Here is a 16,325-nt window from a genome sequence, read left to right as displayed (position 1 = left end):
AACTGGACAAGGCCGCCTTTGCTAGAAACACTTTGCTGTTAGAAGGATTTTCTTGATTCTGAGAATTTGGTGGGTTATCTAGTGGCGTCACCACATTTCCATTATTGGGAGCCGTATTCCATGGTCTCCTCTGAAAGCCTTGGTTATTATTTCCTTGATAATTATTTCTGAAATTTTGATTATTCGTATGTTGGCCATGGTTGATCCTCTGCATACTTTGGAGTTGATTATTCTGGTTCCTTAGATGAGTTACTTCGGTTGACAACTTCTTGACTTGTTCAATCAACTCTTTCATTTCATCCTTTTCTTCCTGTGTTCTTGATGAGCTTGTGGCATTTTGTAGGTAAACAGGCTGTGCTGGTGGAGCTTGGGAAATTGGAACTCCAGGGTGAAGGACCAACTGGTTTGTCGGCTGTACGCTAGGATATGTTGCTTGCGGAATCGGATTCATGACTGGAGTCTGGTTAGCTAATGCCATTCCAACTGTCTGCATTTGGTTTGGTGCTGCGACAGGTCCCATGTGTAGTAGTGGCCCAGTGATATTCTGTCCCATGTGCTTACTAACTTCAATAGCCTTTGCATATGCTGCGTTTAGGTCATTTGGAGTAGGATGTGTCCTTACAAACATAGCAGTGAGATGGTCCAAAGCTCCATAGTAGATTTCCCTTGGGTCCGCAATGAGATAAGGATGCCGTAACATCGTGTATGCGCGGTGAAACCTGTTGTTGAAAGAAGTGATGGGCTCATGTTCTCTCCTTCGGGTTTCAACAAATTGTCTATACAACTCAGTTGGTGTGGTTGGTATATCAAATTTTGCAATAAATGCATCTTTCATCGCATCCCAAGTCCTGATTGACCCTGTAGGCAAGTGGATGAACTAGAAATATGCCTCTTCTCCCAACGAGTAGGGAAAGAGCCTACATGCTACATCTCCATATTCGATTCGTCTGTTACGAAGAAGGTCTTCGAACATCTTGATATGATCCTCTGCTGTGCGATTGAAATCACTGACATTGAACTTGGAACAGAAATGCTTTGGATTCTTTGGCATATCATGATAAACTGCAAATTCCAATGGTGATGGGTTGTTGATTAGCCAAGTAGCGCCATTAAGCACATGTGGAGGAGGAGGAGGAGGCGGAGCATGGTGAGCCATCGTACTCTTTGAGGCTTGGAAGTTCGACGAGGGGCTTGATGAACTAGCCTGGCCTTTTGTCTGAGAAATTGCCTGGATACTTGATTGGATCGCCGCCTGTACTTGTTCTTGAAGAACTTGTGATGACTCAGGAGACTCATCTAGTTTTAGCTCAAATTCCTTGGGAGTATCTTCTCTTTTGACTCGCTTCGCCTTTGAAGTAAACTGAAGCTCACTTAGATTCTTGATGCCTGGTGTTGACCTCAATAATCTTTGATGTTTCTCGGGCGAGAAAGAACCAATGCGATCCAGCGTGAAGTCTTGTGGAGATTATTGTAGGTTCCTTTGATTGCGAAGCTCTCTAGCTGCGACTCTTCGGTGTTCTTCGGCTCTATCTTCCTCTTGTTCCAAGGTAATTTTCACTCTGTTATACTCAGCTTCACTTCTCCTTATGTTCCACGCTAGATGATTCAATCCTGAGACAATATCTTCTTGAATGTTGCCTATCTGCAAATTTGGTTGCACTACTTGATTCAATCCTTTGTGTGGCAACACCATCGTGATTCATGATCACGTTTGAAACGTATTCTTCTTTAAATCTTCAGACTTCGGATACTAAGGCCCTCCTTCTAGTGCCAATTCTGTTGACGTGTATTTTGTACACAATCATACATAGAATAAAATACCCAAGGGTACCTTATCCTCTCTTGAACAAAGTCTCTAACTGCTGAAGATATCGCAAGAAGGATCAGTTAGGGTGACTCCAATGTTCTTTTAAGTAGGGTCTCTACGTGTGGATAAGCACCAGTGGTCGTTGTGATTGCTGTGTCATCAAGGGGCCTTACGTTTCCGAAGTAGAATTTCCTAAACTAACAAATTCTTAAAAAAAAAATCAAAAGAGTAGGGCTTACAAGAGATTTAGTCTAATCTAACCCTAAGAATGACTCAATGTGGACGAGACTTGGCAAGATTCTACCAACTTGAATATTGCCATAAAATAACAACTCAATTGAAATTGATGCGATCTTCTAAGGTAACAAATGATTTTTCAATTCATCAAGGATCATGGACACTACCACAAAGGCACATATCCAAGATACAACAACGATTGAAAGTTTTAAGTGATTCAAGTTTATCCAGTTGACCACGCAAGGCGTTCCTACAATCAGCAAGAAGCTAGTGGTTTGGAAAGTGAATCTCACCAAAGATCAAATCCAACACTTTGTCCTTCAAACTAAAAACTACTTTGATTGAGAATGATTCAAGAAAATGAACAACCATGAAGATAACCACAAGAATTGCAATAAAACACCATAACTTCAATATTTTATTGATCTCAAAGCCATCATGAACAACAATTGTTTGAAATTTCTTCCTCAAAGCTCAATCTTGCTACAAAGTAACTTGCTTCTATCAAATTGCTAATCTCTAATCTCTCTCTAATTCTCTAATACATAATCATCTCTAGTTTTCTAGTTACAAAATGAGAAGAAATGAGGGTATATATAGCATCCTCAATTACAATGAACGGTCCAGATCAAAAAGAAGATCAATGGCCAAGATTATGACACCTAAACCCTAATTAGGGTTTATTACAAATAGCCCCCTTTTTATTGAACAATATTAAATGCATAGCCAAATATTAAATTTGGCACAAAAATCTAGGAGACATAGACCAATGACAATTAAGGTGCCATGTCATCTATAACAATCTTTCTTCTAGAATCTTATTCCCTTTCCAATGTTCCTTTTTAGCATATGCAATGAATCTAGGTACGATTCCTTCGATCTCAGCAATTGTAATCTCGAGAAGATTCCTCATTCGTTCTTCTAAGTGGATGACCTGATCAAAAGCCCTGAGAAGAGCCGCGTCCCATCCAGGTTCAAGTTCCTTGGTCTTCTCAATCAGGAGCATGGTAGCAAACATCTGGTCCCGTTGCTCATCTATGATAACATTCGCATCTTTGCAAAAGATGACCTTAACTCTTTCTTCCAATTCCTGCAAATCCACATCTGTCTCAACTTCGATCCTCCTGCCAAGAATAGTACGTAGTACTTCAAACACTCTGTCCTGGATCGGGTGGATAACCTCCTCAACATGATTGCATCTAGTACTAATGTCCTCGAAGAGAACTTCCTTCATCTGGAGTAAAGTTGACCACTGAAGTAAACTATGAGGTCCTCCATCCATTATCTTTTCTTGCACTAGGACCTTCCTTGACGTTTGTCTGATTACTTGCAGGACAGGAATGATAACATCTTTAGTATGAGCAAAGGCAGCTACCGTTATCATCAAGTTGTGGATGATCTCAAGAACCTGGATAGCTCGGTGAATAGTCTGCATCATCCTTGTCGCAAATTCCATGGCAACTGTATGAGATTTGTCAATCCAAGAGCTCATAAGCTGGACCAAACTCCTGACTCTCTCTGCCTCACCAATTGATTGAAGGGGAAGTGCCTGCATAGGAGATACTACCGGATCCTGACGTCCTAAAGGCTGATTGAGATGGCTGAAATATGTTCTCCATGCACCGACCTCTCTCTCAAGCTTTCTATTTTTCTCCATTTCTTCCCTAAGCTTGTCTTTCAATGCCTCAAATGAATCGGTGGCCTCATCTAGTGTCTGCTCGGCTGTGAGTGGACCTAGCTCAAATGTCTCTACATCATATTCTTCTGCGAGGATCTCACCTTCATACTTGTCCACTGCCGGTGTAGCTATCTGCAATTTCCTGGATCCTGTCTCATCTCTGATCATCTTGGACATCTTAGTAGCCTTCCTCTTCTCTGTCACTTCCTGTGAATTTCCAACAAGGCTCTCTAAATCAATCACATTGTCCTCGTCTTCGATCACAATTACCCTTGTTAGTCTTTCTTTTAACCAATCTAGGATGGCAGATCTTGTTTCTTTAACCTGTATCTCCTTAGGTAATGTTTCTTCTTCTCTGAGAGGAGATGTTACTTCGTTATCTTCCTTGTCTTTATGTAGCTCATTATCTTGGAGAGATCAACCTGGTGACCTTCGAGGTGCCTATCCTTCTTTATCGTTCTGTACCATTGATTCCATAGACTCTTCTACTTCAAGTGTCCTCTTTTCTTGTCGAGAAGATGTGCCGGATGAACGATCTCGGTTGGCCTCCTGCTTCTTCTTGGAAGATTCTCTTTTCTCAGGTCTCTCTTTCCTCTTCGAGCCTCTAGGATGGGGATTGCCTTCACTTACGCTTCGAAGGTTGCCTTCGCTTGCATTTCTGGGATTAGGATTACCTTCACTTACACTTGCCCCACCTTCTACTGGTCTTTCCTCCAAGGTAAAAGTCATAGTTATACCTTGCTCTCTCAACTTCTGATGCTGCATATCAACCCATCTGCGAGTACAAGACAAGATTGGAGCCATCAAAGCATCTAGATCCACAACCTCGGGTTCATTCCAATCTAACCTCACTGATTTGCTTTCTCGATCATAGGATGATTGGAGATGTCTGCCACTATCCTGAGCTTGGTCGGCCACTCTGTAAATCTTGCATTTCCTGATGAAGTCTAAAGGCAATCTAGAATGCATCTTTCTCTTTACTTCAAGATCATCCGAGAGATTCATCACAAAATCCTCTATCTGAAACTCATGCCTGTATTTTCTACCGACTGTCTCGTCTATATACCCATATGGATCAAAGCTTTCTCTCAAGGCAAAGAATGAAAATGAATATAAAGCTAACTCCCTCTCTGCATCATCCATTGCTAGAGCATTAGGACATACCTCAACTGAATTTCCTAATATGATAGGCACAGGAACTCCATTTCCATGTCTGTGTCTGAATGCCTTCGCATAAGCTGCCAACTGTCTAGTTACCTCAAGTAACACAATTCTGTCTGTCGGATATCTCGGCAACATGTATGGAGGTGAAGGACATCCATTGACTCTAATATATGTAAATTTCGGGAATTGGATAAACCAAGCACCGTACCTCTTTACTAGCTCTTGTGCATCCTGAGATAGCCTATTGTGAATTCTGCCTTGCAACGTCCTGGTGATGTTCATCGTGAAGGTATCATTAACTAACTTGTAGTTACTTCCTGGCGGATGATGCAAGTGAACATAGGAATCACAAACTCTGACCTCGCCGGGTCCTCTTCCAATCACTCCTCTGTGAGGTAGTCCTGTGTACTCAAAGCTCCTGATCAAGGCATATATGATGTATGAACTCATAAGGAAAGACTTGGTAGCCTTCAGTCTCCTTAGTTGTACGTCCAAGCAATGGCTAATCATTCTAGCCCAATGAATTGTTCCTTTTCCCTGAACTATCACTTGGATGAAGTAGAACATCCACTCTCAAAATAGAAGGCTTGAGGGGCTCCTGTGACTCGGTTGAGCAGTGTTATCAAATCTCTGTACTCCTCCTGGAAGTCGATCCTATGTGGTGTATTCGGAATCTTGCTCAGGCGAGGATGACTCTTGAGTAACCAATTCTTATTGATGATACTTAGGCAAGCATCTGGATCATCTTCGTACATGGACCTGGCTCCTTCTATGCTTTTGTAGATCATATCTCTGTGCTCCGGAAGATGGAAAGCCTCACTTATAGCTTCCTCTGAAAGGTAAGCCAAAGTGTTTCCCTCCTTGGACACGATCGATCTGGACTGTGGATCATAATGGTGAGCACATTCGATCATCAACTCATGGCACTGGACTGCTGGAGAGAAGCCGGCCGCCTTGATGATGCCACTTTCAATTATCCTCCTGGCAACAGGTGATGGCTTGCCAATGTAAGGGACCTCTCGAAACTTCTTCGTACTGAAGTTTCCCAAGTTGGTATCTCCAATGTTGCTCCACTTAGACACGATCTTGGTCTCCAATTCTTCGTTCTTTTGATCTTCCTTCATGAGGGCTGGACGATTGGTGGATGCTCCCGCCTTCGGGGTCGCCATTGTAACACCTACACAACATTTCATAATAAGAAATAGATTTTGCAATGTATAAACATAGATTAGATTAAAGATTGAATTTAGGAAACTTCATGATAAGTCTTTGAGTTATCATTCCTAAATACGATTGAGCTACTAGAATTTCAAATTTTCAAAATTCAAAATTTAGATTGACACTATGACGATCAAATTTCAAATTTTGAGACAAAAGAAGACTTCGCCATACCTCACTTTGAGAGATAACTCTAAAAAGATGCAAAATAAGGAAATTCGCCTAGGCAAAAACGAAATTTGAAGTCTTCAATGTGATCCTCCTCTAGCGAAGGCGCCTCCCTTGTCAATTCCACCACCCTTGGGGTCTTCAACATGATCCTCCTTTAGCAAAGGCGCCTTTCTTGTCAATTCCACTACCCTTGGGGTCTTCAACGTGATGATAGCAAATTCGCTCCTCTTCAAACCAAATTCGCACTCCCCTTAATAAGATTTTTGCACTTTCCTTGTCTTCCAAAATCGCATGTGAAAGGATGATAAAATGATGATTTGAAATGTGATAACATACCTCTCCTTTATAGGTGCTCACCTCTTCAATCTCCCCTGGGCCGACTTTTGGAAATAGGCAAATAATAAATAAATTTTAAATAAAAATGAAGGCCGACTTTGTAAAAATATGAGAAATAAAACCCAAGTGCTCCAATTTTTTATTTAAATTAAAAAATTAATTAATTTAAACACCTTCATAATTAATAATTTCGATTTTAAAAGGCAAAATTAATTAATTAAATACCTTGTGCGCTATTTTAAATGCTAATTTTAATTGAATATTTCAAGTTTTATCGAATTTTAGCATTTAATGTATTTCAAAATTTATCGGCGCCAAACATATGCGAGATGTAAGGAATACAAACCATATCGCTCTGGTCCCTGGGAGAGGGACAGGAGTGAATTAACCTTTTAGTCTTGATCTTCACATTCAAAACCACTTCCTCTACGTTGAAACTAGCATTTTAAATAGGAACCTTGAGCTTGATTGATTCAATGTTTTGAAACGAATGCCTCCTAGACCATTTTCGCCCTGGTCCCTGACTGAGGGACAGGAGCAATTTTGCTTTTCTTCCTTGGTCTTTGTCTTCTAAGTTGCCAAATCGATCGTGAGGTAGGAAATGATCCCCTTGTTTGTTTCACACATGCCAAACTCCTTCTTTGCAAATCAAACTTGTCATTCAAGTGATTTTCACCCTGGTCCTTGACTGAAGGACAGGAGCGAACTTTGAATTCTAGCTCAAATTTGTCATCTTTTAACCTTAACTCCTTGTTCATCACCTTTCAAATGACATTTCGGATCCTGTGTAACCCTGCTTTGATGTGGTTTTTGGAAGGAATGATAGATTTTATGAATATCGCCCTGGTCCTTAACTGAAGGACAAGAGCGAACTTTTGCTTCTTGGGCTCATCCTTGTTTATATCGACTTCAAATTGCCTTCAAAGCGTAAAATGCTGTCTCTTACCCCCTTTTGAACATTTGAAACGGAAGTGGCACCTCAAATTTGGACACACTTAGACATTTCGCTCTGGTCCCTAGGAGAGGGATAGGAGCGAACTTGACCATTTCCATCACTTTTCGTGGTCCTTGCAACTTTGTTTCTCTTCGAGGCATTCCAAACATCATTGCCCCCTTGTACCTTGGCCTGGATTCATCAAAAAAATCAGAAGGGAAGTCTAAATAACCAAAATTTCGCCTTGGTCCTTGACTGAAGGACAGGAGCGAACTTTCATTTGTAGGCTCAATCATTCTTTGCCAATGCTTAAAACTATCTTTAATGGATCCGCTATGCTCCCCTTCACTCATCTTTGACATGGAATTTGCTTCATCTTGGTGAGAAATTTGTCTAAGGAGGAAATCGCTCTGGTCCCTTGGAGAGGGACAAGAGCGCCTAGGACAATATGGGCTTCACTTGGCGTCTTGTAATCTTCAAATTATCTTCAATAGATTTGTTACGTCTCCCTTTGCTTGCCTCAAACTTAAAACTTCATTTCACTTCACCAAAAACTTGTCTTATAAGGAAATCGCTCTGGTCCCTTGGTGAGGGACGGGAGCTACCTTTAAAATTCGCCCTGGTCCCTGACTGGTGGACAGGAGCGATTTTGCTTCTAGGGCCAATTTTCTCCTTCGAGGTGCAATCAAATTATATTCAACGAGTAAAATGTACCTCCCTTGTTCTTCTCAAATCGCGAAATCGTTAAAATCTTTCAAGGACAAGGCAATTTTGGATTTTGAGCTCCGGTCCTTCAGTGAGGGACAGGAGCGAACTTGTCCTTCTGGCACATTTCCTTGTTTGCAAATTTCTTCAAATTATATTCAATGGACAGAACATGCCCTCCTTTATATCTTTCAATCCAAAAATCGTCTTGGTCCTGCAAGGACAGTTGAATTTTAAGAAACAAGCTCCGGTCCTTCAGTGAGGGACAGGAGCGATTTTTGTCCTTGAGGACAAATGTTCAACTTTTCGTCGCAAACGACTAAGTCCTAGCGTTCCATCATGTTGATTTCACCTTCCATCGCATCCTTGATGCTTTAACTTGATCAAAATGAGGTCAAAATGGTTTAAAAGAGTTATTTCGCCCTGGTCCCTGACTGAGGGACAGGAGCGATTTGACCTCAAACTCCAAAATTTTGCCATTTTTTGAAACTCAAAATCTTCAAAACTTTCAATTCACGTTCAACGGCATCTCCTAGTGACCCTGCACAAGACAAATGAAACAAATTAATAACCAAGATGCATAAAAATATGATTTTCGCCCTGGTCCCTGACTGAGGGATAGGAGCGATTTCACTTCCATTAGGCCAAAATATCAAGATTTTAAGGCTTTAGTCACTTCACAAGGCAAAATTAGGCCATTTCCAATGCCCAGGATCAATTATCAAAATTTCCAAAATTTGGTCAAAATCACTCAAACACCATTTCAGAATTCCATCATTAACACTTAGGCAAAATTTGGACTTGCTTTCAAAATTCCGACTGAACCTAGACAGACTCACTTGACCTCCTGACAGATTCACCTCATCTCAAAATTGCATCCTACGAGAGGAAGCTCACAAATTCTTCAAAATGGACTGGATTCTGGCTTAAAAACATCAGAATGGGAACCCTAAGGCTTAACCCTAGTCCAAACGACTGACTTACTAACCCAAAACCCTAAAAAGCAGAGAGAAAGACAAGCAAAACCGAGCAAAAAGAGGGGGTCCCCATTTTAATGGGGCGATGTGTGAAATGGTCACAACAAGTATGAATTTCTGTCAATTTTTGTATTTCTGATTAGTGCTGAAGATCGAATCAGCACTGTGTGTGTGTGTGTATATATATATATATATATATACACACGCGTACTATACATTTCCTTCAAACTGTATTTACATACATATCTTTGTTTAAATTTTTTTTCATATATGCTGAAATATGTATACAAACTCAGATTTTATTGAACTTATGAGTTTAAAATCTGAGTTGGAAAACATAGGAAACTGCTTCAGCATGATAAAATTGTGTATTTCTTTAAGATCCTGTAGCAAACATAAAGGAAACAGAGCAAACTTGGTTAGAATCAATCCAAAAATCTAGAAATAAACTCGAAACTTTGAAAACGATTTACTGTTATTGAACATATCAATTTTATGACTGTTATTTCTTAGTTAAACCTGATTTCTGTGATTAGATCCATTAGAAAACAGAAAACCTAGTTGATAAATTATTGAAACAATGACTTGACACATGCTGAAAAATAACTTAGACCATATGAGCAAAATAGATAGAAAGAATGTGTACTCATAACTTCTATTTTGTGTGTGTATATATATATATATGCAAATACGTGCATACATGTGTTAAACCTTTATTTGAAACTTGTTTAATTTATGCTGAAAATAAAGAGATTGTTTTACTTGCAAAATGGACTTACGATTATTTGTTTTCGAACTATGTAAGCTTGTGAATGGAAGTGCATGTTAAACATATTCATAGATGTAAAATTGAAAGGAAATAGGCATACTAGATGAATGATTGTTCTAGTCATGTTTTGGGAAAGTTTACATTCCGGGACGGGTGCCGAATATGGGGTTTAGAGAGTATAGTTTGCTTTTCCAAACTATCTTAATTGCTATGCATGGCATTATACTCGGCCGAGTAACTTACTAACCATTGGAATAGATGGATGTATTTACGACTCTCTACCATATCCTTGTGTTGATCGTGCTTGTTTCTTAAATGAGTTGGAATAATAGAAAATGCAGTATCATTCTAGGCACGCACCAAGATTCCATCTTGCATGTCGAATTCTTCTTGCTAAGCAATTCGTGCAAGGTTGGGTATTCTTGTTTGATTAAGAATTCTGGGGAAGCGTATGCTTCAAGGTTGGGTGGAAAAAGCCCCTGAATCTTGTTCTTGTCTTCACTCGAAGGATTGAATTGAAGATGGCTTATGGATTGAAGATCAAAGGACGTATCTTATCTCATTATTGTATATTATCTTGTATTTGTATATTTTTAGCTTAAGGTAATTGAATGCCTAAGTCTTGTAATGTAACTAAGAAGGTTGAATTGTATGTTGGAATATTATGAAAGGGTACTCAATTTTGTAAGAATACCATTTAAAACCTATTTATTGGATGTAGACTTGGTAGTTTCAACTTATGAACTTGCGAATGTAATGACTTATTTTGAATAGCATTATGTGAGTATGGAATGATTTGAGAGAAGTAATGGATTTATTAAAGGAATTATAGATTTGTTTTGAAGTTAAAGTGTTTTCGTTCTTTTATTGAAGTTAGAGCTTTTATGTCTTTACAACATGTTGCATGGTTTCTACTTCTTTAGATTTAGGTAAAGTTCACTAGTTTTGATGGAGAAATGCGATGATATGTGATGAATTCCTTGGTGTTCATACCATTTGTAATTTGTTGATTGCAAATTGCAGTGCATAGTTAGTCTGAACCTCATTGTTGAAAAGTTCGATTGAGGATGTTCATTTCGATTGCATCTGCATTGGGTATTTGAATGGATGTTTGCAATATGAAAATAATTTATTACCTTTGGAGATTGCATCATTTTTGTGTTGTTGTTGTTATCATCGCGAAGCAAATCTTGGTTTAAGGAATTCGTCTATCCTAGCATCGTCCATTACAATCATTGTCCTTAGATGTTAAATTAGTTTCTCCAAACTCTTTCTCTTTTTATCTTTCTTCGAGTTTAATTAAGTGTAGCAGGAAGTTTGACCTACGATTCAAAATCGTAAGTCCCTTAGTGTTAACTAGTAAATCACATCATATACACTGAGTCTATAACAATTAAAGTTGATTGTTTGCATTGTAAACCTTGGAGTTGCCTTATTTGATCTTTTTTTTTAGCATATGAGATTTCTTTGTTCAAGAGATGATAGAATACTTAGCATTTTATTTTGTGTTTGAAGTGTCATAAAAACACATCAACAGAATTGGTGCTAAAAGGAGTGTATGAACAATTGAACATGTGAATGCTGGAACCTATAAATATATGTGGAGAATCAATCTTGAGACTTTTTCATCCTCCCCAACACTCAACGGAATTACCACAAGAAAGAATGCGAGAATGCTGAATCATCAACTGGATTTGCAAAGGAATGGAAGGAGTTCATGTTCAGAACTACCACAGGCTGCAACCAGTATGAGATTTGAAGTGTGGAGTTTGAGATATGTTAGATTTCTTATATATAAAAAAATCCAAAAAAGTGAAAAATTTGAAAATCCAAAAAATTATAAAACAAAAAATCAACTCAGGAGGCTTGTGACACATGGGAACTCTCCTAGGCTTGTGGGTTGCCTAATACTTGGAGTGAACCTCCAGAGAAAGTTGGTTCTTAACTGGTTATCACCTAATTCTGACTATTCCTAATGATTTTTTGAGAAAAGAGAAGGGAAACATGAAAAATGAACTTACTGCCTAACAGGTGATGCACCAAATTGAGTGTCTTGGGAAAGAAAACAACAAACAACAAACAGTATGACAGTAATAATACTCACCTACACAACCCAGTAGATCATAACCCTTGCATAAATAATTTATAAGAAGGATAAAATCACAGTCCTTAGAAGAGAAAAACACTTCTCACAACCTAAGACTGTTATTTCACTCACAACTTATAACCTGCAAATAATTATGCTTTTGCATAAGGTACCTACATGAAAATACAATTTAAAGGACAAGAATATCACAAAAACCTGCATAAACACCAAGTACTCATAATGACAAAAAAATATGGGAAGGCATAGACTGTTTATTACTACTCAAAGTTGTTACAATGCTCTCTTATTCCTGAAAAAGTGTTACAAAAACATTCCCTCTTGCAGAAAGAACTCAGAAATTACAGTCTGCCAAAAAGATGAATGAAGAAGAACCCTTACAATGAAGAAGGAAGGTAGTATATATGCTTTCCAAAAAAGCAGATAATGATTAATATATTCCACCTCCTCTTGGGCGAGCAGAAACAAAAACCCACCTTCAAAAGACTTGAAACAGGTTTGAAAGGGAGAAACCTGGGCCAAAAGTCAAGCCAACCCATATTGCAACCATAAAAGCTCTTAAAAGCACCATAAATGGCCCCAAAATATCATTAACAGGCCTGCAAGCCTTTATTAATGCAAAAAAAATCTCTCTTTTGACTCTATCAAATAAAAAATAAAAATACATCTCATAAAGTGACTTTTTTTTTTTTTCTGAAATTTATTATTTAATTAGATATTTGTTTTATTTCCTATTCATGCTTAAAGGCAAAAATGGTAATAAACGTAAATAATAATAAAACAATTCAATAAAGTGACCTATATCACTTTAACAAAACATTTTATTATTTCATTTATTATTACTTTTCACTTTTAAATATAAAGATGAAATAAAATAAATATTTAATTTAAATAATAAATTTTTAAAAAAACGATAAGAGACAAGAATCAAAATTCAAAATAAATAAAAAATGAAAATAGACAAGTTACTTGACAAGAGATCAATTCTTACCAAGTAAAATAAAAAATGGCGGAGGAGGACGCAGCTCTGCAAAAACAATTAGGCAGCAATGGCGGATCGGGGAACAAGTGGAAGAAGAAGTCGGTGGGTCGTCAAACAGGCAGCAAAGAGGAAATAACCATCGACTTTTCAGAAGAAATGGAGGAAGATAGATCTTTTTGGGAGAGTCAGGCGGTCATTGCTAGAATCATTGGACTCAATCTGTCCAAAAAAGTTATCACGAAGTGGGTGAAAGACAATTGGGGCTCGCTGACTGTGATAAAATTTATTCCCAAAGGATTCTTTGTGGTTTTATTCGAAGAAGAATCAGCCAAAGTCAGTATACTTAACCAGAGAAATTGGTTTGTCAACAACCATGCCCTCTACTTGCAACCTTGGACTCCCAACTTTAATCCCATCTCGTTGGTGCATTACTCGGAACCGATTTGGATCAGATTGTATAACCTTCCGATCGAATATTGGGGGGACGGGTTTTTGGAAAAAGTTGGCAGGACGCTTGGGACATTGCTGGAGGTTGATGTGGACGATGCAGCGGATCTCTGCAAGTACGCCAGACTAAGAATAGCAGCGGTGAGGCATATTCCGGAAAGTATAAATCTACTAACGACTTATGGGGAATGGCGACAACAATTGGAGATAGAGAAAGAGGTTCGACAATGCCAGAGATGCGGTAGTAGGATGCATAGAGAGGAAAGCTGCAAATTATTTGTCAGGAAGGCAAGAAAGACCTACAACAAACCAATTCAAAACTGGAAACGAAAAGCAGTTTCCATAGAAAAAACAGTTATGGATAAGGAGCAGACTCCTGAGGCGCGATCGGGGAGCACGGATAAGAATGCAGATCCCTCTTCGGTTAATGAAGGTAATTCTGAGAATGAGACTTCTCTCAAACTGGCTAAGGAACTTGAAGATTACACAGTTACCAAATCATGCATGAAGGGGGAGCTATCCGATAGGACGAAGCACCTAGATATATCAAAACATAATAGAATAAATATGGAAGCCAATGGTGGTGAAGGATCGGAGGGTAACCTCAAGGGGCTTGATCCTAACTGTATTCTTTCCTCTCTAGGTAGAGGCCTTTCAAACACAGAATTTGAGTATGATAAAGGCTCGGATGAGGATTTTTTTGCAGGAAGATGTCTTGGACAACATCGACCCACGGTGCATTAGCCAATCGGCCAATGCGCTTCTCGGAAAATCTAAAGGATACAGGGGTAGACGTAGCAATAGGAGATTGAGGGAAGACAGAGCTAAGGAAAAAGGCATCGTCAGTGTCATGGATTTCATAAAGAAAGCCAAGGGAGATAAACTCTCCCTTGGAGACAGATGAAAATCACCTCTTGGAATGTCAGGGGCTTATCTGCCCCTGACAAAAAATGCTTGGTAAAACGAGCATTAAGCAGAGAGGAATGCGAAGTAGTTCTTCTTGAAGAGACAAAATTGTGCATGGATAAAGCCCTTAGTTTCTTACAAACTTGCAGATCTTGGGAGGGATTTTTCCAAGAAGCTAACGGCTCTGCGGGGGGGTCTGGGACTAATGTGGAATCCTCACTCTATTAAAATCTCAGATTTGGAGAAATCGGAGTTTTGGATTTATGGAGAAGTCCGTTGTTTAAAGGACAATGTGTCATTTCCTTCTCTTTAATGTCTATGGCCCAACTAAAACAACTGATAAAGCTAGAGTATGGAAAGAAATTTCAGATAAGATAGTGTCTCTTAATAAAGAAAAAGTCATAGTGGCAGGCGATTTCAATGCTTTGCTGGATTTTGACGACAAAAAAGGCGGCTTGAGAATGAACTCGAGAGTTATGGAAGACTTTAGGGAGTTCGTGGCAGGCAATTCCTTGTTTGATGTAAAGCCTAAAAATGGTTTATTCACATGGACCAATAGGAGGGAGAATTTCTCTAGGATCTCTGAAAGATTGGATAGATTCCTGGTCGGATCCTATTGGGTGGATACAAAATTCAAGGTAGATTCCTGTATTCTTCCCTGGTCTCTTTCAGACCATTTCCCGGTTCAGTTGTTTCTTCAACAGGTAAACAGAAACAACAAAGGGAGTTTTAGATTTCAGAGTATGTGGTGGCGAGATAAGGAATTTCTCACTAAGTTGGAGAATTGGTGGAAAGAAAGCAATATCTTCTCCAGAACCCCGAGCTTCTTCTTTTTGAAAAGATTGAAATTGCTAAAAGGTAATATCAAGGACTGGAACAAATATTCATTCAAGAATATTTTCGTCGAAAAGTTAAGATTAGAAAAAGAATTGGAGGATTTGAATAATATAGTGATCTCTAAGGGTATGTCAAACATGGACTTTGTTAGAGAAAAACTGCTGAAAGAAGAATTGTCAGAAATTCTTCAAAGAGAAGAGGTTTATTGGAAAGACAAGGCACGTGAGAATTGGATTAAAGCAGGAGACTTGAATACGAAGTTTTTTCATGCATCGGTAAAATCAAAAAGAGCTTGTAATCAAATTTTTCGCATTCAAGATAATTCGGGAATTTGGCAGGAAGAGGCGGACATTATAGAAAATGTAGCAGTTGGTCATTTCAAAGATCTCTTGGGGGCTGACACGATCCGAGATACCCATGCTAGCTCCTCACTGCTGGATTTAGTAAGAAGGGAGGTGACAGAGGAAGACAACAAGCTACTATCGCGCCCCTTCACTCTGAAAGAAATCTACAAGGCCACCTTCGACAACCCACTGCACAAAGCTCCTAGGCCCGACGGTTTTACGTCGGAATTTTACCAAAAATGCTGGAGCTTCCTGGGAGAAGATATTCTCAAGGTGGCGGAGGATTTTAGGAGGAAAGGGAAATTTGTCAAAGAAATTAACCACACAGTGATCGCCCTAATTCCTAAGAAACCAAACTGCTCGTAGATGTCAGATTTTTGTCCGATTTCGCTGTGCAATTCCCTGTACAAAATTATTTCGAAGGCCATGGTGAATAGATTAAAACCTATTTTGAGTAATCTGATATCTCCTGACCAACACAGCTTTGTACCTGGCAGAGAAATTATTGACAGCATCATTTTGGCAGGGGAGACCATCCATTCTATGCACTCGGAAAAGAAACAAGGTATGATTGTGAAGCTTGATGTCAGTAAAGCATATGATAGAGTTTGGTGGACCTTTTTGTTTGATTTACTCCTTAGATTTGGATTTGAAAAAAGATGGGTGTAATGTATCTCGCATTGTGTTATGAGTGTTACCTTCTCCATTT

At 38.9% G+C, this 16,325-nt stretch overlaps 2 protein-coding genes across 4 annotated transcripts in view; both read right to left on the bottom strand.

Annotated features, from left to right (window-relative positions):
- LOC131033451 (probable aspartyl aminopeptidase) overlaps positions 1-12,575 on the bottom strand; it is a 77,977-nt gene extending 65,402 nt beyond the window's left edge. The window contains exon 1 of the mRNA XM_057964678.2: positions 12,482-12,575. The gene's annotated coding sequence lies outside the window, so the exon portion shown is untranslated. The remainder of the gene's footprint in view (positions 1-12,481) is intronic.
- The window catches only part of LOC131033450 (probable aspartyl aminopeptidase), a 199,789-nt gene that overhangs the window by 15,331 nt on the left and 168,133 nt on the right, over positions 1-16,325 (bottom strand). The gene's annotated exons all lie outside the window — the stretch shown is intronic.

Source organism: Cryptomeria japonica, chromosome 4 (assembly GCF_030272615.1).
Source record: "Cryptomeria japonica chromosome 4, Sugi_1.0, whole genome shotgun sequence".
Taxonomy (NCBI): domain Eukaryota; kingdom Viridiplantae; phylum Streptophyta; class Pinopsida; order Cupressales; family Cupressaceae; genus Cryptomeria; species Cryptomeria japonica.
The sequence above is the reverse complement of the archived record's forward strand: the minus strand, read 5'-3'. Positions and strand labels throughout refer to the sequence as shown.